The 24,773-nt window shown below is 39.7% G+C and overlaps 1 protein-coding gene across 5 annotated transcripts in view; it reads left to right on the forward strand.

The window, feature by feature from the left end:
- LOC150077345 (C2 domain-containing protein 5) overlaps positions 1-24,773 on the forward strand; it is a 992,151-nt gene that overhangs the window by 787,721 nt on the left and 179,657 nt on the right. The window lies entirely within an intron of this gene.

Genomic DNA, 24,773 nt, shown 5'->3' on the forward strand with positions numbered 1-24,773 from the left:
TATGATCTTGAAATATCTGAAGAGATCTGTTCTGTGTTCGAATTTCAAGGAGTGACAGTTTCTAAACAAATATTTGTATGTAGGAATGGAAACCAGGTCGCCTACTAGAAATGTCATCCTTAGCTTCATTTCACCAGCATCTCTGCATTCAATTACAGCAGGTGCTTTCACTGCTCAGTAAGTCCATAAATATGTAACCCATTAATATGCTTCGTTTCTAATATGGTCTAGGTTCCCATCCCTATGTATGAATATTTGTTTAGTAGCTATCATTCCTTGCAATTTTAACACAGAACAGATCTGCTCTTTAGACACTGCAAGAAGATCCCATTCAGAGACCTCCATTTGAAAATGTCTAGAAATATGGATATTTGCAAATGCCCTGTCATGGTGCACTTGCAGCCACTCAGTATGATACAAAAGTCCACAAAATTACAGTATGTTCAGTCCCAAAATCCATATGTATTAACTACTAGGGAGAGAGCACCATGCATATCTCTGATCATGCCAGAGGTGGAAGGAAGGAAGAGAAGGAAATACAGAGACTTAAGGCAGAGCAGAACTTATCATATCAGGAAACAAGAAAAGTGATGAAACCTATAAATAGCAACAAACCTTCATACACTCAAAAGGTTGGGGGAGGGGGAGAGGTTCCATCAGAACTAAAACTGAGACGATCATTCCACCCATAAAATCATTTACTCCCATTACATATTATTTATTAAGCTTGCAAAATTCCTCACATAAAGAACAGTCAGCTCTCATCCCTATATCATGCCTCCTACTGTACCTCCTCAACTGAAACCTATTGATAAAAATCAAAAACACAAAAAACTGAAGTAGCACAAGAAAAAATTGATTTTGAGGGTAAAGGAAGAAATGGACACAGGACTGAGAAGAATAAGTCCTCATCACTTCAGAAGTTGGTTAATGTCTCCACCATGCCTGAAAAATGGCCACATTCATACAGGACATTCGTAAATGTTCTGCAGGAATTCCTGCAGAACATTCGTAAATGTTCTGCAGGAATTGCCATGGATTCCTGCAGAACATTTACGACATCAAAGCCAGTTTGCCTTTGTTCACAAGAGACATTTTTAAAGGCAAATGAGAAGACTACTTTATGGAATGTCAGCATGAAACGGAACAGGGTAAAGGAAGAAATGGACACAGGACTGAGAAGAATAAGTCCTCATCACTTCAGAAGCTGGTTAATGTGGCCACCATGCCTGAAAAATGGCCACATTCATACAGTAGAATTGCCATGGATTCCTGCAGAACATTTACGACATCAAAGCCAGTTTGCCTTTGTTCACAAGAGACATTTTTAAAGGCAAATGAGAAGACTACTTTATGGAATGTCAGCATGATACAGAACAGGGTATGGACCTATTGAATGGGGTATATTCTTTCCAAGTAATTCCTCTTACTACCATCATATAGGTGGTTACTATTCACCTCTTTGTAGGGTTTCTGTTAACAATCTGGTCTGTATATTTGTCTCCCAGCAGACCTTGATGATCTCATTAACACACTTTGTTATTTTCACTGTCTTCCCCATACAGTCCAGCTCTATCACTCAAACAACCATTTAGTTGAATTGTGATATTCAAGAATTATTCATTTTCAGGTGTACAGGAACTAATATATAAAACAGTATGACAAAACGGTTTAAAAGTTCGATTGCAATATTTCTTCCTGTAAGAAAATATTCGTAAAACCTTTCATCCTCAGCTCCAGTTGGCTTCCATTCTCCAGTCACACAGACCCAGCTGATCAAGATGCTCAGGCTTTTGCAATTACTAATGACCTCGCACTTGATCTTTTTCTCACAAACAACCCTTCTCGGTACACAGTCGAAGTGAGTGGTCCATTAGGCACCTCAGATCACAACTTGGTGATTGTCTCTTCTCCAATGGAGCCTTTATCTCATGGCTATTCCCAACCTCCTGTTGTTTGGCATTACAAGAATTCAAAATGGGATGACCTACGAGATTTTTTTTCCCTTCTTTTCCTTGGTCGGATTACTGTTTCAAAACTTCTGATGTCAACGTCTGCTCAGATCGTGTCAGTGAAATTATTCTTACAGGAATGGAATCCTTTATTCCACACTCCACTTTAAAGTCTCATCCTTTATATAAACCTTGGTTTTCAAATAAATGTGCTAAGGCTGTTCAAGAGAAAAATGTTGCATATCGTACTTGGCTTGTTTTCAATTCTTCAGTTTCATTTTCTGCCTACACCAAAGCTCACAACAATTGTAAAGCAGTTATTAATCAGTCTAAACTAGAATTTGAACACACTAAGAGTAGAAAACTTGCTTCTTGCCAATTGGTAGCCAAGAATTCTGGTCTCTTGCCAAAGCTATTGGCCGAAACGTTTGCCCAGCCCTGCTCCCACCTCTGTTAAAACCAGATGGTTCTATTGTCACTTCAGCCCAGGATGAAGCTGACCAGCTAACATCCCATTTTTCTTCCAACTAATGTATTAATGATCTTGGTAAAACACCTCCCACCATTCCCAACACGCTCTGTTCAATGCCTCCTGTGGTCTTCAGTCAAAAGGGTTTTAGAAGGATTTTGACGAATCTTGATGCTAAGAAAGCTCCAGGTCCTGATAGTATTTCTCCACTTGTTCTCAAAACCTGTGCTCCTGAACTTACTGGTGTTCTTTTCTGCCTTTTTTCACTTTCTTATTCCAAAAGTGTTTTTCTTTTTGCTTGGAAATTTGTTCATAATCAGCCATTTCCTAAAAAGGGTGACAAATCCCTCCCATAAAATTATTGTCCCATTGCAATTACTTCTAATCTTTCTAAACTAATGGAGAAATGAATTAACCACCAACTCTTAAACTACCTAGAAACCTTCTGTCTGATCAATGATCGCCAGTATGGATTCCATCAATGTCGATCCACTGGTGATATTCTGGCTAATATTACCCATTTATGGACAAATTCAATGGAAAAGTTCGGTGAAACACAGGCAATTGCTCTTGACATCTCAAAGGCTTTCGATCATGTTTGGCATGAAGGTCTTCTAAACAAGCTTCCATCTTATGGTTTGCCAACTCTGTCTTCTAACTTTTCCACTAATGCTGGTGTTCCCCTAGGTTCAGTTTTTTCCCCCACACTTTTCCTCTTGTATATTAATGACCTTCTTCCATTGACTGGAAATCCTATCCATAGTTTTGCCGATGATAGCACATTGCATTCCACTTTCCATTTTGAGAAACCTTAACCTGCTCAATCAGCTTCAACTTCTCGAATATCCACTATCAATTACTTAAATGATGATCTCCAGGTAATTCTCCAGTGAAGCAAAGACAACTTAGTTGATTTCAATCCTTCTAAAACTCAGTCTTATATCTTGCAAAAAGGATTCTTCTGCTCTTATGTTTATCTTTGGTGACACTCCGATTTCTATTATACAATAGCTTGTCGTGGCTGCCCTGCCTGTGCTCAATGTGGTGCTGAAGATCACAAGAGCAAGGAATGTTTAGGTTCTAAGCGAAATTGTACTAACTGCCATGTAGGGCACCCTGCATACTCTCGATCATGCCAGCAGTGGAAGGACGAAAAAGAAATTCAAAAAATAAAAACAGAGCTGAACATATCCTATCAGGAGGCCAAAAAACGCATCCAACCAATAAATAGTGGCAAGCCTTCATACACTTTTTATTAAGTTCGCAAAAGCCCACCCAAAAATCACATTCAGCTGCCACTCCTCTATCCATACCTCCTAATGCACTAGCACTTCCAAAACACAGTGTTAAAGAAACTCTAAAGAAATTGGAACAGCCACCTATAATCCAAGAAACAATGGATGTGGAAGATAAGGAATTACAGGATGAATCGGTCCTGGAACTCTTTGCCGAAGAAGAAGAAGAAATGGATACAGGCGAATGCCCGGTCTTTCCAAAGAAAGAGTATTCCAGGAATGAAAAACAAAGCCTTTGGAAGCCACCAGACAGACCCAATAAATCTAAATAATGGGTACATTTAAATTTCTACAATGGAATTGTTGTGGATTCTGTAGAAATAGTGATGACATCAAGGCTCTCCTGAGTAAGCATGAGCCAACTTGCTTTTGCTTACAGGATATGTATTTTAAGGCAAATGAGGATCCTTACTTGCGTAACTGTTCTGTTATTCGCAAAGACAGAGCTGGGGATGGACCCGCCCACGAAGGAGTCGCCATCCTTCTGGGTAAATACACTCCCTTCCAAGCTATGCCACTTACCACAAACGTAGAGGCTTTAGCAGTTCGTCTTACAGTGGGGTTCCTCTTAACAGTTTATTCCATCTATTTGCCACCTGGGAACAATATCTCCCAGGCAGACCTTGATGATTTCATTAAGCAACTGCCACCTCCTTTTCTATTATTAGGAGATTCAGGAGATTTCGATGGACATAATGCTCTGTGGGGTAGTTCTGACATCAATAGAAGGGGTCAGATTATTGAGTGGTTGCTTGAAAAGAATAATCTGGCCCTTCTAAAGATGGGATCTAATACCTTTTTCCACGTGGCTACCAGCACGTTTAATTCTTTCCATCTGCTCCGCATCCCTCCTGCCTGTGTGTACATGGAAGGTTGAAGAAAACCTTTATGGCAGTGATCACTTCCCTGTGTTATCCACTATTTCTAATGGGAGACAATGCCACCAGTCTAAGATACCACAGTGGAAGATCGATCATGCAGACTGGGATGCCTTTTGACTTTGGCCACATTTAATACCACTACAGTCAGGCAGGAGCCAATTAACGAAGCAGTAAAACACATCAGAGAAAGTATTGCTCTAGCAGCATCAGTTGCAATCCCAAGGACATCGACCTGGTTCCACATTTTCCAAAACCCCGGTGGAATGAAGAATGCACAGCAGCTAGAAAGACTCAAAACAAAGCATGGGGAATATTTCGTCAGTACCCCACTAGAGATGATTTAATAGCCTTCAAACACACCCATGCCAAAGTACATTACATCAGACGTCAGAGCCAAAAGGAATCTTGGATATGCATCTTCTCTCACACAGGCTGCCAATCCCAAAGCCATCTGAGACGAAGTTCGGAAAATGAAGGCAGATAGACACTACACCCTTCATCAATCCTTGAACATAATGGATGTACAATTGCAGGCATAACTGCAATCACAAACACTTTTGGGGAGACATTTGTCTTCAGAAACATCATACCCCCAGAGTTCCTGGCCCTCAAACAAAGATCAGAAAAACAGCAACTGAAGCTGTCTTCAAATGGCAGTAAGGAATACAATCAGCCTTTTACACAATGGGAGCTGTAAGCGGCACTCTCCCTATCCAAGGCATGTTCCATTGGGCCAGATAACATCCATTATGAAATTACTAAACATCTTTCATCAGAATAAATGCATTGCATGCTCTGTCTCTATAATAAAATCTATGCTGAAAAGCACTTTCCTGACTCGTGGCATATGGCAACCATCGTTCTCTTCCCAAAAAAAAAAAAGGATCCAAAAGTACCAAAAGGTTACTGTCCTATTGCTCTGACCAGCTGCTTGTGCAAGATCCTGGAAAGAATGGTCAATGCTCACCTTATGCGGTACTTTAAAGCTAACAACCTCCTTTCCAGGACAGTGTGGTTTCCAAAGGAACAGATCAACACTCGACCATTTAATCCGACGTAACACCTATACATGATGCTTTCCTGAAACATGAACACCAAGGGCACAAAAGGTGATATAGTTGTACACGCTGGCACTAATGATATCAAAAGTAGGAGACCGGCAGAATTGCTTAACAAGTACAGGTCACTGTTGAAAAAAAGCCGTGAAATAGGGTTGAATTTGAAAGTGTCTGCAATTCTGCCCAGACACGATAGGAGGGAGTATATGATGAGAGCCTTGTCGATCAATTTGGCCCTGGAAAGATAGTGCAAGGCTCAAGGGGTAGAATTTTTTTCAGCCTGGACTGTACTTGTTAACAGGAGAGATTGCTTCTACAGGGATGGGATACACTTAAATAGAAAGGGTGCAAGAATATTTGCTGATGCTATCGAGGCAGTGTTAGGTGGGTCGGAAAACTGCTAGCTTGGGGAGAGACAAAGACTAATAGATTAACAGTAGCCACTGGCAGAGGTGAAAGGGATTCTTGCACTGTTTCTATTGGAATGAGCAGAAGCCTGAAAAACAAGATGCAGGATATTTCAGAGACTGCCAGGAGTCATTGCGGTACAAGTAAACACATGGGTTGTGTTAGGGTAGCTAAGAATAGAAACAGGTGCAGGTATACTTGCGTGTACACCAATGCTAAGAGTTTAGTAAATAAATTTGATGAATTTGAGGTATTGCTCAAAACATCAAAGGCAGATATTGTTGGGATATCAGAGACGTGGTGTCACACAGATATAAGGAATGCAGAACTGGAATTTGGGGAGTACAACGTCTACAGAAAGGATAGACTGGATAGGAAGGGAGGAGGGGTTATGCTATTAGTTAAGAAATACATAAAATCCAAGGAAGTGAAGCCAGTGGACATCGCTGGACAGTGCAGTGCCGGGTCAGTTTGGTGTGACATAAGCATTGGGAGATCAAAATTGAGAGTAGGAGTGTGCTATAGGCCTAATGACTCTGATGAGTAATAAGATACTGTACAGGGAAATAGAGTAGGCCAGTAAATCAGAGAGTCTTATAATGGGAGATTTTAATTTTCCAGATATTGACTGGAATTTGGGGGCTGGTCACTCACACACTAGCAAGGCTTTTGTGGATTTATTGGATGATTGTTTTCTACATCAACATGTTCAGGAGGCAACTAGAGGGAGTAATACTCTTGATCTGATTATCAGCAGTGATTCTTCATGCATTAAAAATCTGCAGATAAATGAACCACTAGGTGGCAGTGATTACAGTGTGCTGAAGTGGGATTTACTCAAAGAGGTAACTACCATTAGGGGTAAAGGGAAGGGTTATTGCTTTCGTAGAGGCGACTACGATGGACTGAGACAGTATTTAAATTCTATACAGTGGGACCAACTGATGATGTTACCAACAGCAAATGCAAAATGGGAAGCATTCAAAGAACTTATCTTGGAAGCTACTAGGCTATACATACCAACTAAGAAATATTGTTCAAGGTTTAGGCCTAAATGGATGTCAGATGAACTGATGAGGCATATGGCAGAGAAGAAACATGCATGAGATACATACAAATTAACACGTGACACAGAAGCCTATTTTTTTTTTTTTTTTTTGATTTGGTAGTTGTTGGCGCATCGGCTTCTGTGGCCATATTGCACCTCCCAAGGTTTTTTGCAGTACTTTGATCCAAGCCCGAGGCGGGAATCGAACCAGCGACCTTTGGGTTGCCGGGCAGGTACTTTACCCACTCGGCTAGCCCGGTCGGCACAGAAGCCTATGATAGATACAAATTGATCTGTAACCAAGTTACAAAGGAGGTTAGGCAGGCGAAGGCAGATTACGAGAAATCTTTGGCAGAGGATGTAAAGAAAAACAGCAAAGAGTTCTTTACTTATGTAAACTCTAGAAGGAAGGGATGAATCAGATTGGTCCACTTGATATCGATGGGTCAACTGTTGATGATCCTGCTCAGGTAGCTAACAAACTAAATGAATATTTTGCATCGACATTCACACATGAGGAGTTATTTAGCGAGGGGAAAGCCAGAGGTGTATTCAACTCTAGCAGTAAGCTAGAGAATCTTGTAATAACTGAGAGTAAAGTGGAGGAGAAATTGTTGAAGATAAACACAAGAAAGGCACCCGGAGTGGATGGGATCTATCCAGTTATATTAAAGGAGGCAGCAAAGGAAGTAATCAAACCCTTAGCCATAATTATGAGAGCTTCCTTGGACTCAGGGGAGGTACCCACAGACTGGAGATGTGCAAATGTCACCCAAATTCACAAGGGAGGATCAAAGGCTGACACAAGTAATTATAGACCTGTGGGTTTAACTTCTGTTCCAGGAAAATTAATGGAGGCACTAGTTAAAGAAACACTGCAGGATCATTTAGACAAGACTTCAGCTATAGTTCGGACACAGCATGGTTTTGTTCAGGGGAAGTCTTGCCTGACCAATTTGATTGGATACTATGATGCAGTCACAAAGGAACTGGATGCAGGGAATAACTTTGATATTATATAATTGGATCTTAGAAAGGCTTTTGATACTGTTGCACATGGAAGACTGCTGCACAAATTGGAGTAGTTTGGCATTGGAGGCAAATTGCTGCTATGGATAAAGGGGTGGCTGAGGGGGAGAAGACAGAGAGTGGTAATCAATGGACACTGCTCATCGTGGACTAATGTTATTAGTGGAGTCCCTCAGGGCTCAGTGTTGGGTTCATTATTGTTTTCTGTATTCATAAATGATATTGATGAGGGTATATCAAGCTTGATGTCGAAATTTGCAGACGATGCAAAGGTAGGCAGGGTTGTCAAGGACACTACTGACACTATGCTGCTGCAACAGAATCTGGAAAGGTTGAGCAGATGGGCTGAGAGGTGGCAAATGAAGTTTAACATTGACAAATGTAAAGTACTACACATGGGAAACAGCAACCCCAGAGCAACGTATCAACCTGTGGTACTACTCTGACAGTGGTAGAGAATGAAAGGGACCTGGGGGTGGTTGTGCAGGCAGATATGAAGTTCTCTGACAGTGCAGACGGGCTGCAAGAGTAGCTCATGGTGTATTGTCAATGATATATAGGAATTTTTCTAGCAGGGATAAGGAGGTGATTATTCCTTTGTATAAGGCAATGGTCAGGCCACACCTAGAGTACTGTATACAGGTCTGGAGGCGTGTATACAGTACAGGCCTCCAGATGTTCAAGAAGGATGTAGAGCTGCTGGAACGAGTACAGAGAAGGGCAACAAGATTAGTGAATGGAACAAAGGGGTGCTCTTACGAAGAAAGGCTTAAGTTTTGCAAATTACAGTGTCTGGAGACTAGGCACCAGCGAGGTGATCTGATAGAGGTGTATAAAGCCTTGAATGGTTTGAGCATGCTCAATGCTGATGGGATTCTTCCTCTCGCTCAGAATAATCACCTGAGAGGGCATAAATTCAAATTGAGGAAAGACAGATGTAGGATAGACGTGCGGAAATTTGCCTTTAGCCAGTGGGTGGTTGGTTGGTTGGTGGAACAGACTTTCATCCCTTGTCGTGGAAGTTGATAGCCTAAATAAGTTTAAGGCTCAGCTGGATAGGTATTTTGAACGAACAGAGGGGTGAAGTGGAAGTGGTTTTTTTTTTTTTTTTTTTTTTGGCTGATGCTGCATAAGCTTGCTTTCTTGCATAAAATGCCTCTACTAATGCTAATGCTAACCAGGTGTCAGTTTTCTTCGATATCAAAAAAGCATATGACACGGCTTGGAGATACGGAATCTTAAAAGACATATATAACTTTGGTCTTAGGGACACATTGCCATCTTTATTAAAAAACTTTCTCTCTAACCGATCTTTCGAACTTCGTGTAGGATCCACCCTCTCCCAGACTCCCTCACAGAGGGAGTTCAACAAGCATCAATTCTAATGTTACGCTTTTTGCCATCAAAGTACACTCTATTACTGAACAACTTCCTTCAACCGTAAAAAGTGCCCTCTCTATAGATGACTTTAGCATATTTTTGCAGTCGTGCAATATGAGGGTCATCGAAAGACAGTTGCTGCATGCTATTAACCACATCAACTCTTGGGCAGTGGCTAATGGTTTCAGGTTCCCTCCATAGAAGACCATTTGCATACACTTTTGTTGCAAACAGAATCTTCACCGTGAACCAGAACTCACATTTGGGCACCCAACACAAAGTTCTTGGGTCCCATATTTGATAAGAAGTTGACATTTCTACCACATATCCGTCAACTAGGGGCAAAGTGCACAAGGGGATTGAACCTCCTTCGTGTGTTCTCCTGCAATAAATGGGGGCTGACCGCTGCACCTTACTCTGCTTATATCATGCACTTGTCTGTTCTAAATTAGATTATGGGTCCCAATTGTATGCATCAGCAAGAAACGGCACACTACGATGGCTAGATCCAGTTCATCAAGCCATCTGAGTTGCTATTGGAACTTTTAGAACTTCTCCTGTCCAGAGTGCCTGTCACCACCAAATACGGAGGATGCGGAAAGGTCAGGGAATGACCACCGCATATCCCGGAGCAATATGGCCTTAGTTGCTAATGCTCCTAAAAAACCAAAACAACAACAACAACAACAACCTGTCCAGAGTTTATATGTTGAAGCAGGTGAACCTTCTCTGTCCCTGCAACAAAAGCAATTGTCTCTAAAATATACTTTTAATTTGAAATCTCTGCCAGACAACCCTATGTGGACAAGCGTTTTTGAGCCACTATGGGAAACTCTTTACATCATGCTGATAACTGTCCCTTTTTGGTATCCAGGTTCAAGAGCTGCTCAGAAAGTTTAACATCATGGTAAATAATGTTGCTGAGTCACCAAGACAACAACTTCCACCCTGACATGCTCGCCTTCCATCATGCAATTTCACCATCAAAAATTGGAGTAAGACCACCATGCCATCTTTTGTTTACCAACAACTCTATACTGCTCACAAAGCCAAATACAGTCAGTCCTCATATAGCACGATAGTTGTGTTCCTAGAAACCCTCGTGCAATATAAATAACAGGTCCTATGGGAAAAATAGGGTTAGGTGCCAACTACCCAAGATTGAACACACATTTGTAACCAAAACATTACCAAATACAATAAATAATCATAATAAAATGCTTAGGTATTTTATTACAACTATTACGTAATAAAATATTGCTAATGCTTTTGCTTCTATCATAAGCAACCTTGTTCTTTGTTTGATCTTCTATCCAAACAGACGTTCCATCTCTTCCAATTCTTTGTATCTTGATCTAATGGATTTTATTACACTTTGAGTTGTTGCTGCTATGAAAGTTGTTTTTATTTTCTCTGCATTCTTTCTAATTCTGGCGTTGCCTCATTTAGGCCTATAGCACGTGTAAGATCACATGGTCTTTCATTTCGCTAAAAATGTTTCACAAATTTATATTTTTTCTCTATCGACAGAGGCACACTGGCCATAAGCCTTACCAGGGAAACTCCGGTGGGCCGGAGGCCAGAAAACGATGGAGGCCGGTGTGATTTTGACCATAAAAGCTAGAATTAGGCCGCTACAAATTTTCTCGGGTAAGAATTTTTGACCCAGTCCGCCTCTGTCTATCGATATTGCTTTCCTTTTTCTCTCAGAATCTGTAGTGTGTTCATCAGGACACTTCCTCTTGACACCTTTTAAATAGTTTACTCATTTTTAGGGAATAAAACACAATTACAAAATGAGGAGGCACGCTTGATACACATAAACAAAGCTGCGCAAGTGTAGTAACTGAATAAACAACACCGTAAAGGCAGAGACACACTGTTAACACCTGACTAGCTCACATTATACTAAAGCACATTTCTGGGGGTTAATAACATAAAACAATAAAAACAATTTCCAGTTGCATTCCTGCTATTGGAATCTGTTATAAACGGATAGTAAACTCTATCTAATCGCATTTGCGATAATACCGATAGCTGAAATTGTGTGGGTTTTTACGTTATTATTGTGAAATGTGTTTCCCCTTCACTGATATAAAAAAACATAAATACATTTTCAGAATCTTCTCTTCATTCCTATCATGTTGTGTTCAGTTGGGGTGATTCCGCATTTGACTGCCATTTCTTCTAAACTCAAAGGCGAATCGTGCATACTAATTCGGTTTGTATTATATACGATATCGTTCCCCTATTTATAATTCGTATATGATCGAATTTGTGTAATGTAAACACATGTTATACGAGGACTGACTGTACTCTGATTTCTTGCCTGTCTTCACTGATCGCTCGAAGTCAGAATTATCTGTTGGATCTGTTGCCATCTTTCCAGATAGTACTATATCTGGGAAGATTCCCCAAGAATGCAGAATATATATAGCTGAGTTGTATGCTATAGAGTTAGCCTTGGAACATATTGAAACTCACAAATAACAAAGGTGCATGGTATATACTGACTCATTAGATATATTACAGGCTTTATCAGGGGTTGGTGGCATAATCCTCACCCATTCCTGACCCATATTCAGCAGAGGTTACATTCTCTTTTTGAGCATTCATTTAACATCCATTTCTGCTGGATCCCAAACTACATTGAATCAAGGGTAATGAATCGGCTGACACCGCTGCCAGATCACTGCAGCCCCATAACAACGGTTAAAAAACAGTTGTGGTCCGAAACTGAGAAGCATGACTTTAGGCTAGCTGAATTGTTATGCTTAGATGCTGGAGAACAGTATCCTAGATTAGCTAAGTGCCATGAAATGGGAGTTTCCCAAGAATGGAAATATGTAAATATGGTAAGTATGTACAGCAGGCCCCTGTTATAACGCGGTTCGCTTTACACTGATTCGCTATAATGCTGTTCTTATATTATAACCCGTATCTGACTATAATGCTCTTTTACAGATTGCATTTTTGGCATATTTAACGGAATCATTTCATTTGATGGAGTTGATAGCTTGAAAATGAATATAAAAATACGGTTAAAACGTTTCCCACGCCGACTTGAGAAATATTCCCACACTTGGTGAAATTCTCTAGCGCGCTAATTTAATTGCAGTTCCTAGATCAACATTTTAAAAAATGATCAAGTATATTGCTTGTAATATTTGCATTATATGCATTTATCCGAAGTCTAGTCATCACTCAGTACAGTATTAGATATCGTGCATAACGGACAGTTTACTTGAACGTTGTATCGTGATTAATGCAACCAACGCAGTTACATTTTCAAAGAGTTAATAATGGCCGATAAGAATGAAAAAGAAACAACGTCTGAGCGCAGTACGAAGACTATAAATGTAAGAAAAAGACTGGATTTGAAAATTAAATTAGACGAATTGATTCCGGTCAAAGACAGCGGATGTGTGCCATAATTTAGGACTTGCAAGTTTAACTGTAAGAACAATTATAAAAAAACTCACAAATACATATGTTACCTTATGGGAATGCGGCGCTCAGTTAGCACGGATTCACTTAGCGCTCTGTTTTTACAGAACGAATTATCAGCGTTAAGCGGGGGTCACCTGTATTCATAATTTATTGGCTGAAACCTGTGAAACTTTCGCGTGCAGGAATTATTGCTTTCAGTTATGAACTTTATATCTAAAATTACTTTACTAGATTTTGGTTTATTTAATTTTAAAAAAAGATTGGGTGGGGAACATTATCATTGTAATCAACCTACAATCTACAGGAATTGGCATTTGGCTTCTAAAAAGAAACGCTGTGCTAAATGCATATAAAGTGTGTAATATATTCAAAAGTTAGCGTTGGTGGTTTGCAGGGTAAAAACTCGAAATATAACTCACATGGGAAAAATTCTGTATCTTTGTCACTGAAATTAGCTAACTACAGTTCTGAGTGAAAGGGCCTTTAAACCAGCATTGGCACCAACTCCCATGCAAAAAAAAAGGGGGGGGGGCGTCATCAGTTGCATGGACATTTTGCACACTTTTCAGATATATGCTATAAGATGCAGCAAAGAAATTTTTTTTGCATTTAATTGATATACACAGGGGAAGGAGAAAGGTCATAGTCAAAAGGATCAGAGCTATGCAAAGTATAATGGTGCTTAAAAAAATTGCATCACTTGTAAAATTCACTGAATTTCTGTGATGGAATCCACTGTGTATATATATATGTACAATGGATTCTGGATAATCGGGGCAGCTGTTTATTGTATGTATGGACAAAATTTGAAGAACAGAAACAAAACAAGTATTTAGCCCGAATTTGTTCTGCTTATTTGAGCCAACAGTCGTGATTGAACAACAAACTGTATGTAGATGGTGCACATGATAATAACATAGAGATCATGCGGGCAGCAGCCTAGTCAGTTATTGCGAAGTCGTGCTATAGGGTGGTTGTGTTGCATTTGTTCTGTTCGTGGTAATCGGATTCTGATAGAAATTTTGCTTTTGGTATACAATTGTTTACGATCACACTAGGTACGTGTGATCTTAAACGCATATATACTTATATGCTAACATGTACTTACGACAGTGGTATTCTTAGAGAATCATCATCATCATCATCAGCCATTTTCAATCCACTGCAGGATGAAGGCCTCTCCAGCAACTTTCCAGTTCCTTCTGTTTTGAGCACTGGCCATCCATTTACTACTCAGAAACTCATGAATTTCATCTATCCATCTCTGCCTTTGTCTTCCAGGTTTTCTTCTAGCTCCTCTTGGGTACCATTCTGTTATTTTCTTAGTCCATCTGTCATCATGTCTTCGAGCTATGTGTCCTGCCCAAGACCATTTTAGTTCTTTAGTTTTGATAAGAATGTCCTTTACTTGAGTTTGTTGCCTAATCCATGTGTTTCTCTTCTTATCTAACAGTCTGATTCCCAATATAATTCGTTCCATTCTTCGCTGTGTAGTTCTTAGCTTCTCTTCCATTCTTCTGGTGAGTGCCCAAGTTTCACTTCCATAAGTCATGGTGTGGAGTATACATTGGTTTCATTATTTTACGTTTCAGACAAACTGGGATATTGCTCTTCAGTATGTGACTATATTTCCTGAATGCTATCCATCCAAAATTTATTCTTCTCTTGACTTCCAGCCATTTATCATTATTACAGCTAATAACTTGTCCCAGATAAGTATATGACTCCACCTTTTCAATTACTGCTCCTTCAATCATTATTTCCCTTTCCGTGGCATACTTGTTCATCATTACTTTTGTTTTAGCCATATTCATCTTTAGTCCAAAATCCTTACTAACTGTGCATAACTGATTAAGATTTTCCTCTAATTCTTTGGGATCGTGGCTTATGACCACAATGTCATCTGCAAATCGTAAATGGTTTAGGTACTCTCCATTCACATTGACTCCTTTCTGCGACCAGTCTAATCTTCTGAAAGCTTCCTCAAGGGCAGCAGTAAACAGCTTCGGAGATATTGTGTCTCCTTGTCGAACTCCTTTCTCGATTTTAAATTTGCTACTGTCTTTGTCTAGTCTAATAAAGGATGTAGCACTCTCATATACTTTCTTCAAAATCATAATATATGGAGTATCTATGCCTTGTCTTTCCAGTGCCCGAAACATTGCCTTATGCTGTATGGCGTCAAATGCCTTTTCATAATCCACAAATGCCAGGCATAATGGTGTTTTATATTCATTTGCTTTCTCCATTAGCTGTGATATTACGTGAAGGTGATCCGTAGTTGAGAATCCTGTCCTAAAGCCAGCTTGCTCTTTCGGTTGATTCTCATCAAGTATTCTTTCTAATCTGTTAGTAATGACCCTTGTAAACAACTTGTAGATATGGGATAACAAGCTAATTGGTCTATAATTTCCAATTTCTGATTTATCTCCTTTCTTATGCAGCAAAACTATGATTGCATTATTCCACTGCTTAGGCATCGCACCTTTTCTAATGCACTTTGTGAAGAGCCTTACCAGTTTTTGTGTTATGTCTCTTCCTCCCAATTTTAACAACTCTACAGTAACTTCATCTTCCCCCGGGGCTTTCCGATTCTTCATTTTCTTCAATGCATGTTCTACCTCATCTGGAAGAATATCGGGTATGTCGTATGTGTTGCTACTTTGCAATCCATCTTCCCCACTGCTGGTATCATTCCCTCGCTCCTTGTATAATTCTCTATAGTAGTATTCTGCTATTTGAATTATGCCTTCTCTGCTGTTTATAAGTACACCATTGCTATTCTTCAGTTTCAGTATCATTTATCTTTCTGTATTACTGCTCATGGCTGCTGATTTAAATCCTTTGTTTTCCCTTAATGTTTGTTCTACTTTTCTTGTGTTAAATCTTCTTATGTCCTCTCTGAGTCTCTTTCTAATGGCTTTGCATAACTCAGTATACTCAATTTTCTCCCTGTCAGTGTGTTTCTTGCTCTTCATTTGTCGTCTTTGGTTCATGACAAGTGTTTCTTGACTAATTTTTTCTTCTTTGGATTTCTGTTTCCCTATAGGTTTAATAACATAGAGATCATGCGGGCAGCAGCCAAGTCAGTTATTGCGAAGTCGTGCTATAGGGTGGTTGTGTTGCATTTGTTCTGTTCGTGGTAATCGGATTCTGATAGAAATTTTGCTTTTGGTATACAATTGTTTACAATCACACTAGGTACGTGTGATCTTAAACGCATATATACTTATATGCTAACATGTACTTACGACAGTGGTATTCTCTAAGAATATAGTCAATATCTTTCTTTCCTCCTTTGCACATTTTTTTTTTTTTTTTTTTTTGTTTTGTGAAATTTATTAAGTACACATGTTTTTCCGACCGCCAGTGTCAGCAACACAAAACCAAAAATGTATAACTAAAGTGTATCCTTGAATAATTTCAAAAATTCTATTAGAATAAAAGTTCTGGAAATTAAGAAATTTGTCCACAAGACGCATATATACGTGTATATGTATGCGTCTTGTGGGTTAACACAAGACGCATACATATATACGCATACATACAAGACGCAAACTGTACCAAACAGTGCGCTGGTTATTTTTTTTATTTTTATTTTTTCATTACATTTAAGACCCCTGTCACGATGCCAGGTAAATATTTGTTGCTTTCAGAAAAAATCGCTATTCTTGACAAGTTAAAAAGTCAACCTCCTAACATCAGTCATTGTCAACTAGCAGAGATAATTAAGGTGCCAAAATCTACATTTCACCACTTCTACAGCAACAAGAAAAACTTAGAGAGGAGTGGACATTGTGCATGGGTTTAAAGAAAACATCGCATAAGCAAAAGAGGGAAGGTGATGATCCAGATGTCGAGGATGCTTTGAATCAATTGTTTTCCACTGTATCTAAAAGAAGTGTGCGTGTAAGTGGCCCTGTGCTAAAAACCAAGTCAGAAGAGTTGGCTAAACAGCTAGGGCATGTAAATTTCAAAGCGACGGATGGTTGGTTGCCACAATGGAAATGTAGACATGACATTAGTTACAAAAAAGCACATGGCGAGGACAGTGCTGATGCTACGAGTGCTGAGCAATGGAAATCTGAAAAACTGCCAGAGCCAGAGTTGCTTAAAAAATTTAGTGGGGGATGACAGTTACAATGCCAATGAAACAGGCCTGTATTATTGTGCTGCTATGCCGGATGGTTCCCTGAGCTATCAACACAATACTGTCTGGTTCAAAGATAGGATTGGATCGTGTAACAGTGTTGTGCTATTCAAACATGTGAGGAAATGATAAACTTAAACTTTTGGTTATTGGTAAAAGTGCTAAACCTCGTTGTTTCAAGGGGTTTACAATAGGCAGTTTGCCAGTTTCATATTATGCCAGTAAGAAGGCATGGATGACCACATATATTTTTATGCAATGGCTAATGAACTGGGATGCGGAACTGCAACGGAAGTCCAGAAAAATTCTGTTGATATTGATCAACAGAATTTTAAAATATATTGAACTGGAATTTTTACCCCCTAACACCACATCCCTGATACAGCCTATGGATGCGGGAATTATAAAAAATTTGAAGACCTATTATCGCAGAAAGCTGATTAATCACATCCTTGAAGCAATTGAGGAAAATCTGCTGACATCTTCAAAATCAATAGAAGTTAGTGCAAAAGTTTCAATGTTAAAAGCTGTACAATTTATCGCTGATAGCTGGTGAGGAATAAGCAGCAAAACAATTCAGAATTGTTTTGCTAAATGTGGTTTCACGACTAATTGTGATTCAGACGTGATGAGCTGTATAGAAAATGAAATGTGTTTGGAACTGCAACACATCCAAAATTGTGAAGAATTTTTAAGAATTGACGATAACCTCCGATGCCACGATGAAAATGAAGTTATGGGAAAACAATTATTGAACAAATTGCGGCAAAACACTCAGACACCAGAAGACCAAGAAAATGATGACAATGATATACCTAAGAGAGTGACTAACCAGGATGCCAGGAAATATATTGCTCAATTGAGATGCTATTTCATTCAGGAAGGCAATGAAGGCGGTCCTTTATAAGCATTAAATACCTGCGCTGACTTTGTTCAGATGCAGTCCATAAAGAGAACACGTCAGGGTACACTTGATAATTTTTTTCAAAATAAGAACCCTTAAGTAAAGGCGCTTCCGTAGCCAGGTGGGAAGGAGCAGCAGTGCGTAGCATACGCTTCTTGATTAGAGCGGGGTGCGAGCCCGTCACCACCAAATACGGTGGATGCGGAAAGGTCAAGGAATAATCATCGCATATCCCGGAGCAATATGGCCTTAGTTGCTAATGCTCCTAAAAACTAAACAACAAACAAACCCTTAAGTAATGTGTAACCTTTGCTTGACACAGACATTATTATGTACCTTCATTTTACATATATACATTATATATATGTACGTACATTTTGTTTGCTTTTAGCTTTACTTATTTTTAAATAAATGTTTGTACCAATATAACTTAATTGGAATGAGCAACAGCCTGGAAAACAAGATGGAGGATATTTCAGAGACTGCTGGGAGTCATTGCGGTACAAGTAAACAGATGGGTTGTGTTAGGGTAGCTAAGAATAGGAACAGGTGCATGTATACTTGCGTGTACACCAATGCTAGGAGTTTGATAAATTAATTTGATGAATTTGAGGTATTGCTCAAAACATCAAAGGCAGATATTGTTGGGATATCAGAGACGTGGTGTCACACAGATATAAGGAATGCAGAACTGGAATTTGGGTAGAACAATGTGTACAGAAAGGTACACATTGTACTCCCCAATGAGAGGAAAGGAAGAGAGGAGGGGTTATGCTATTAGTTAAGAAACACATAAAATCCAAGGAAGTGAAGTCAGTCGACATCGCTGGACAGTGCAGTGTCGAGTCAGTTTGGTGTGACATATGCATTGGGAGATCAAAATTGAGAGTAGGAGTGTGCTATAGACCTAATGACTCTGATGAGTATAATACGAAACTGTACAGGGAAATAGAGTGAGCCAGTAAATCAGAGAGTCTTATAATGGGGGATTTTAATTTCCTAGATATTGGCTGGAATTTGTGGGTTGGTCACTCACACACTAGCAAGGCTTTTGTGGATTTATTGAATGATTGTTTTCTACATCAGCATGTTCGGGAGGCAACTATAGGAAGTAATACTCTTGATTTGATTATCAGTAGTGATTCTTCATGCATTAAGAATCTGCATATAAAGGAACCACTAGGTGGCAGTCATCACAGTGTGCTGAAGTGGGATTTACTCAAAGAGGTAACTACCATCAGGGGTAAAGGGGAGGGTTTTTGCTTTTGCAAAGGCGACTACGATGGTCTGAGACAGTATTTAAATTCTATACAGTAGGACCAACTGATGACGTTACCAACAGCAAATTCAAAATGTGGAGCATTCAAATTACTTACCTTGGAAGCTACTAGGCTTTACATACCAACTAAGAAATATTGTTCAAGGTTTAGGCCTAAATGGATGTCAGATGAACTAATGAGACATGGCAGAGAAGAAAAATGCATGGGATACATATAAATTAACATTTGACACAGAAGCCTATGATAGATATAAGTTGATCTGTAACCAAGTTACAAAGGTGGTTAGGCAGGCGAAGGCAGATTACGAGAAATCTTTGGTAAAGGATGCAAAGAGTTCTTTACTTATGTAAACTGTAGAAGGAAGGGGATGAATCAGATTGGTCCACTTGATATCAATATTTCATCTGTTGATGAACCTGCTCAGGTAGCTAACAAACTAAATGAATATTTTGCATCAACATTCACACATGAGGAAATATTCAGCGAGGGGAATGCCAGAAGTGTTTCAACTTTGGTGTTTACAGAGGTGTTTTCAAGACTAGGCACTGGCAAGGTGATCTGATAGAGGTGTATAAATCCTTGAATCGTTTGAGCATGCTCAATACTGATGGGATTCTTCCTCTTGCTCAGAATAATCACCTGAGAGGGCCTAAATTCAAATTGAGGAAAGACAGATGTAGGATAGATGTGCAGAAGTTTGCCTTTAGCTAGTGGGTAGTTGGTTGGTGGAACAGACTTCCATCCCTTGTTGTGGAAGTTGATAGCCTAAATGAATTTAAGGCTCAGCTGGACAGGTATTTCGAATGAATGGAGGGGTGAAATGGAAGTGGTTTTTTTTTTTGTTTTTTTTTTTTGGCTGATGCTGCCTAAGCTTGCTTTCTTGCATCATATGCCTCTACTAATGCTAATGCTAACAGCAGCCTTAATCCCTTATACTGACTACAGGCAGCTAATACACTCTACATTACTCTCCCAATGGCAACAATCTTGCATGTGAGCAGGTCACAAACAAGCTATATCAGATAAAGCCTGCTATCCAATATTGGCAGTTGTGTCTGTGTTATTCTAGATCACCTCCACATAGGACACAGTCATCTTATGCATGCATTCTTGCTGAGGGCAGATGATTCTCCTATGTGTGAGGATTGTGACAACTATTTAACCATTCATCATATTTTGACCGAATGTCCACGATATAGAAGAACGTTTTATGTATTTTAACATTTTTACCCATCTGACTGAGCCTTATACACTCACTCAAATTTTATCTGACAACGACAATATGTCAACTGTTTTTAGGTTTTTAAAATCAGTAAATCTTTTTGCTTGTATTTAAATATATCTTTATATTAGCTTACCTCATACGTATTTATATTTTTATTCACATTGACATAGTAACCTCAGCAATTACGTCACTACAACTTTTACTGTTACCTTGTATGGGAATGTGGTTTTGGTGCATTATAGCCCTAGTTGCCGATGCAGCCTTAAAACCTAAACAACCAACCCCCACCAATATCATTGCTCTTCTCTGTAACCACTTAAGCATCTCTACATTCTTCATGAAATGAGGCCTGTATATAGTACTGAAGATATGGCCTGACAATTGCCTTATACAATGGAATAATCACTTAAAGGTGACTACAGTGGTCTCAAACAGTTTTTAAATTCTGTACAGTGGGATCAACTGATGATGTTACCAACAGCAAATTCTAAGTGGGAAGCATTCAAGAAATTAATCGTGGAAGCTACTAAAAGTTCATACCTATTAAGAAATATTGTTCAAGGTTTAAGCCTAAATGGTTATCAAATGAACTAATGAGATTCGTGGCAGAGAAGAAAAATGAATGGGATGCATATAAATTATCAGGTGACATATAAGCCTATGGCAGATATAAGCTAGTCTGTTATCAAATCACAAAGGAGGTTAGGCAGGCGAAGGCAGATTACGAGAAATCTTTGGCTAAGGATGCTAAGAAAAACAGCAAGGATTTCTTTACTTATATAAACTCTAAAAGGAAGGGGATGAATCTGATTGGTCCACTTGATATTGATGGTTGGACGATGATCCTGCTCAGATAGCAAACAAACTAAATGAATATTTTGCATCTACATTCACACATGAGAAGTTATTAAGGTTTGAAAATGCCAGAAGGTTATAGTTAATGATTTTGTAATAACTGAGAGCAAAGTGGAGAAGAAACTGTTGAAATTAAACATAATTTCAATAAACACCTGGGGTGGCGCCTCCATAGCCAGGTGGGCAGGAGCAGCAGTGCGTAGCACACGCTTCTGATTAAACCGGGGTTCGAGCCCGTGATGACTGAATACGGATGATGCGGTAAGGTCAGGGAATGGCCACCGCATATTCCCGGAGCAATATGGCCTTAGTTGCTAATGCTCCTAAAAAACAAACAAACAAACAAACAGCACCTGGGGTGGATGGGATCTATCCAGTTCTATTAAAGGAGGGGGCAAAGGAAGTAAGTAAACTCTTAGCCATAATTATGAGAGCATCCTTGGATTCGGTGGGAGGTCCCCACAGACTGGAGATGTGCAAATGTATCTCCAATTCACAAAGGAGAATTGAAGGGTGACATGAGTAATTACAGACCAGTTAGTTTTACTTCTGCTCCGGGTAAAATAATGGAGTCGCTGGTTAAAGATGCATTGCAGGATCATCTAGACAAGACTGCAGCAATAATTCAGACACAGCATGGGTTTGTTAAGGGAAAGTCTTGTCTGACAAATTTGATTGGATATTATGATGTGGTTAAAAAGGAACTGGATGCAAAAAATAATTTTGATATCATATACGTCAATTTCAGGAAAGCTTTTGACACTGTTGCCCATGGAAGACTACTATACAAATTGGAGCAGAATGGTATTAAGGGTAAGTTGCTACAATGGATGAAAGGATGCTTGAGTGGGAGAAGACAGAGGGTGGTAATCAATGGGTGCTGGTCTTCGTGAACTAATGTTATTAGATGAGTCCCACAGGGTTCAGTGTTGGGTCTACTGTTGTTTTTTATATTTATCAATGATATCGAAGAAGTTATATCAGGTTTAGTGTCGAAGTTTGCAGATGATACAAAGTTGGCAATGACAGTAATGGCAGTGTGCTACTGCAACAGGATCTAGAAAATTTGGGCAGATGGGCTGAGAGTGGCAACTGAAGTTTAACATTGACAAATGCAAAGTACTGCATATGGGTAGAAGTAACCTCAGAGAAATGTACCAACTGTGTGGTACTACACTTAATGTGGTAGAAAATGAAAAAGACCTGGGAGTAATTGTGCAGTTACATATGAAGTTTTCTGAGCAATGCAGACTGGCTGCCAGGGCAGGTCATGGGATTTTGTCAGTGATATACAGGAATTTTGCTAGCAGAGAAAAGGAGGTGATTATCCCACTGTATGTGGCAATGGTCAGGCCACGCCTTGAGTACTGCGTACAGATCTGGAGGCCTCATTTTAGGAAGTATGTAGATTTACTTGAGTATGTGCAGAGAAGGACAACAAGATTGGTGAGGGGAATGAAGGGATCCTCTTACCAAGAGAGGCTTAAGTTCTGGAAATTGCAGCAGCTGGAGACTAGGCACCTGCGAGGTGATCTGATTGAGGTGTATAAGGCCTTGAATGGGTTGAGCTCGCTGAATTCTGATGGAATTCTTCCACTTGTACAGATTAAGAACCTAAGGGTACATAAATTCAAATTGAGGAAAGATAGATGTAGAATAGAAATGCGGAAATTTGCCTTTAGCCAGTGGGTGTTTAATTGCTGGAAAAAACTTCCACCTGTCATTGTGGAAGTTGATAGGTTAAATAAATTTAAGGCGGAACTGGACAAACATTTAGAGGGAATTGTTTTGTAAATTTTTTTTTTTTGGCTGATGCTGCATAAGCTCATGCACTTGCTTTCTTGCATCACATGCCACTACTACTACTACTACTTATCCCTGCTAGCCAAATTCCTGTATGTAGTAGTAGTAGTAGTAGTAGTAGTAGTGGCACATGATGCAAGAAAGCAAGTGTAGGAGCTTATGCAGCATCAGCCAAAAAAAAAAAAAAAAAAATCACACCATTCCCTCCAAATGCCTGTCCAGTTCCTCCTTAAATTTATTTAACCTATCAACTTCCACAACGACAGATGGAAGTTTGTTCCAGCAATTAACCACCCGCTGGCTAAAGGCAAATTTCCGCACATCTATTCTACATCTGTCCTTTCTTAATTTGAACTTATGTCCCCGTAGGATCGTAATCCGAACAAGTGGAAGGATCCCATCAGAATTCAGCGTGCTCAACCCATTCAAGGCCTTATAGACCTCAATCAGATCACCGCGTAGGTGCCTAGTCTCCAGCCACTGCAATTTGCAGAACTTAAGCCTCTCTTGGTAAGAGAATCCCTTCATTCCCCTCACCAATCGTGTTGCTCTTCTCTGTACACGCTCAAGCAAATCTACATCCTTCCTAAAATGAGGCCTCCAGACCTGTACGCAGTACTCAAGGCATGGCCTGACCATTGCCTTATACAGAGGGACAATCACCTCCTTTTCCCTGCTAGCAAAATTCCTATATATCATTGACAAAACCCCATGACCTGCCCTAGCAACCTGTCTGCATTGCTCAGAAAACTTCATATCTGACTGCACAATTACTCCCAGGTCTCTTTCATTTTCTACCACCTTAAGTGTAGTACCACACAGTTGGTACGTTTCTCTGGGGTTACTTCTACCCATATGCAGTACTTTGCATTTGTCAAGGTTGAACTTCAGTTGCCACTTCTTAGCCCATCTGCCCAAATTATCTAGATCCTGTTGCAGTAGCACACTGCCATTCTGTCATTAACAACCCTGCCAACCTTTGTGTCATCTGCAAACTTCGACATTAAGCCTGATATACCTTCATCAATATCATTGATAAATACACAAAACAACAGTGGACCCAACACCGAACCCTGTGGGACTCCACTAATAACATTAGTCCACGAAGAGCAGCACCCATTGATTACCACCCTCTGTCTTCTCCCACTTAACCATCCTTTTATCCATTGTAGCAACTTACCCTTAATACCATTCTGCTCCAATTTGTACAGTAGTCTTCCATGCGCAACAGTGTCAAAAGCTTTCCTGAAATCCAAGTATATGATATCAAAATTATTTTTTGCATCCAGTTCCTTTGTGACCACATCATAATAACCAATCAAATTTGTCAGACAAGACTTTCCCTTAACAAACCCATGCTGTGTTTGAATTATTGCTGCAGTCTTGTCTAGATGATCCTGCAATGCATCTTTAACCAGTGACTCCATTATTTTACCCGGAACAGAAGTTAAACTAACTGGTCTGTAATTACTCGTGTCACCCTTCGATCCACCTTTGTGAATTGGGGACACATTTGCACATCTCCAGTCCGTGGGAACCTCCCCTGAGTCCAAGGATGCTCTCATAATTATGGCTAAGGGTTTGCT

This window comes from Mastigoproctus giganteus, chromosome 12, assembly GCF_048544385.1.
Source record: "Mastigoproctus giganteus isolate SK-2022 chromosome 12, ASM4854438v1, whole genome shotgun sequence".
NCBI classification, from domain to species: Eukaryota; Metazoa; Arthropoda; class Arachnida; order Uropygi; family Thelyphonidae; genus Mastigoproctus; species Mastigoproctus giganteus.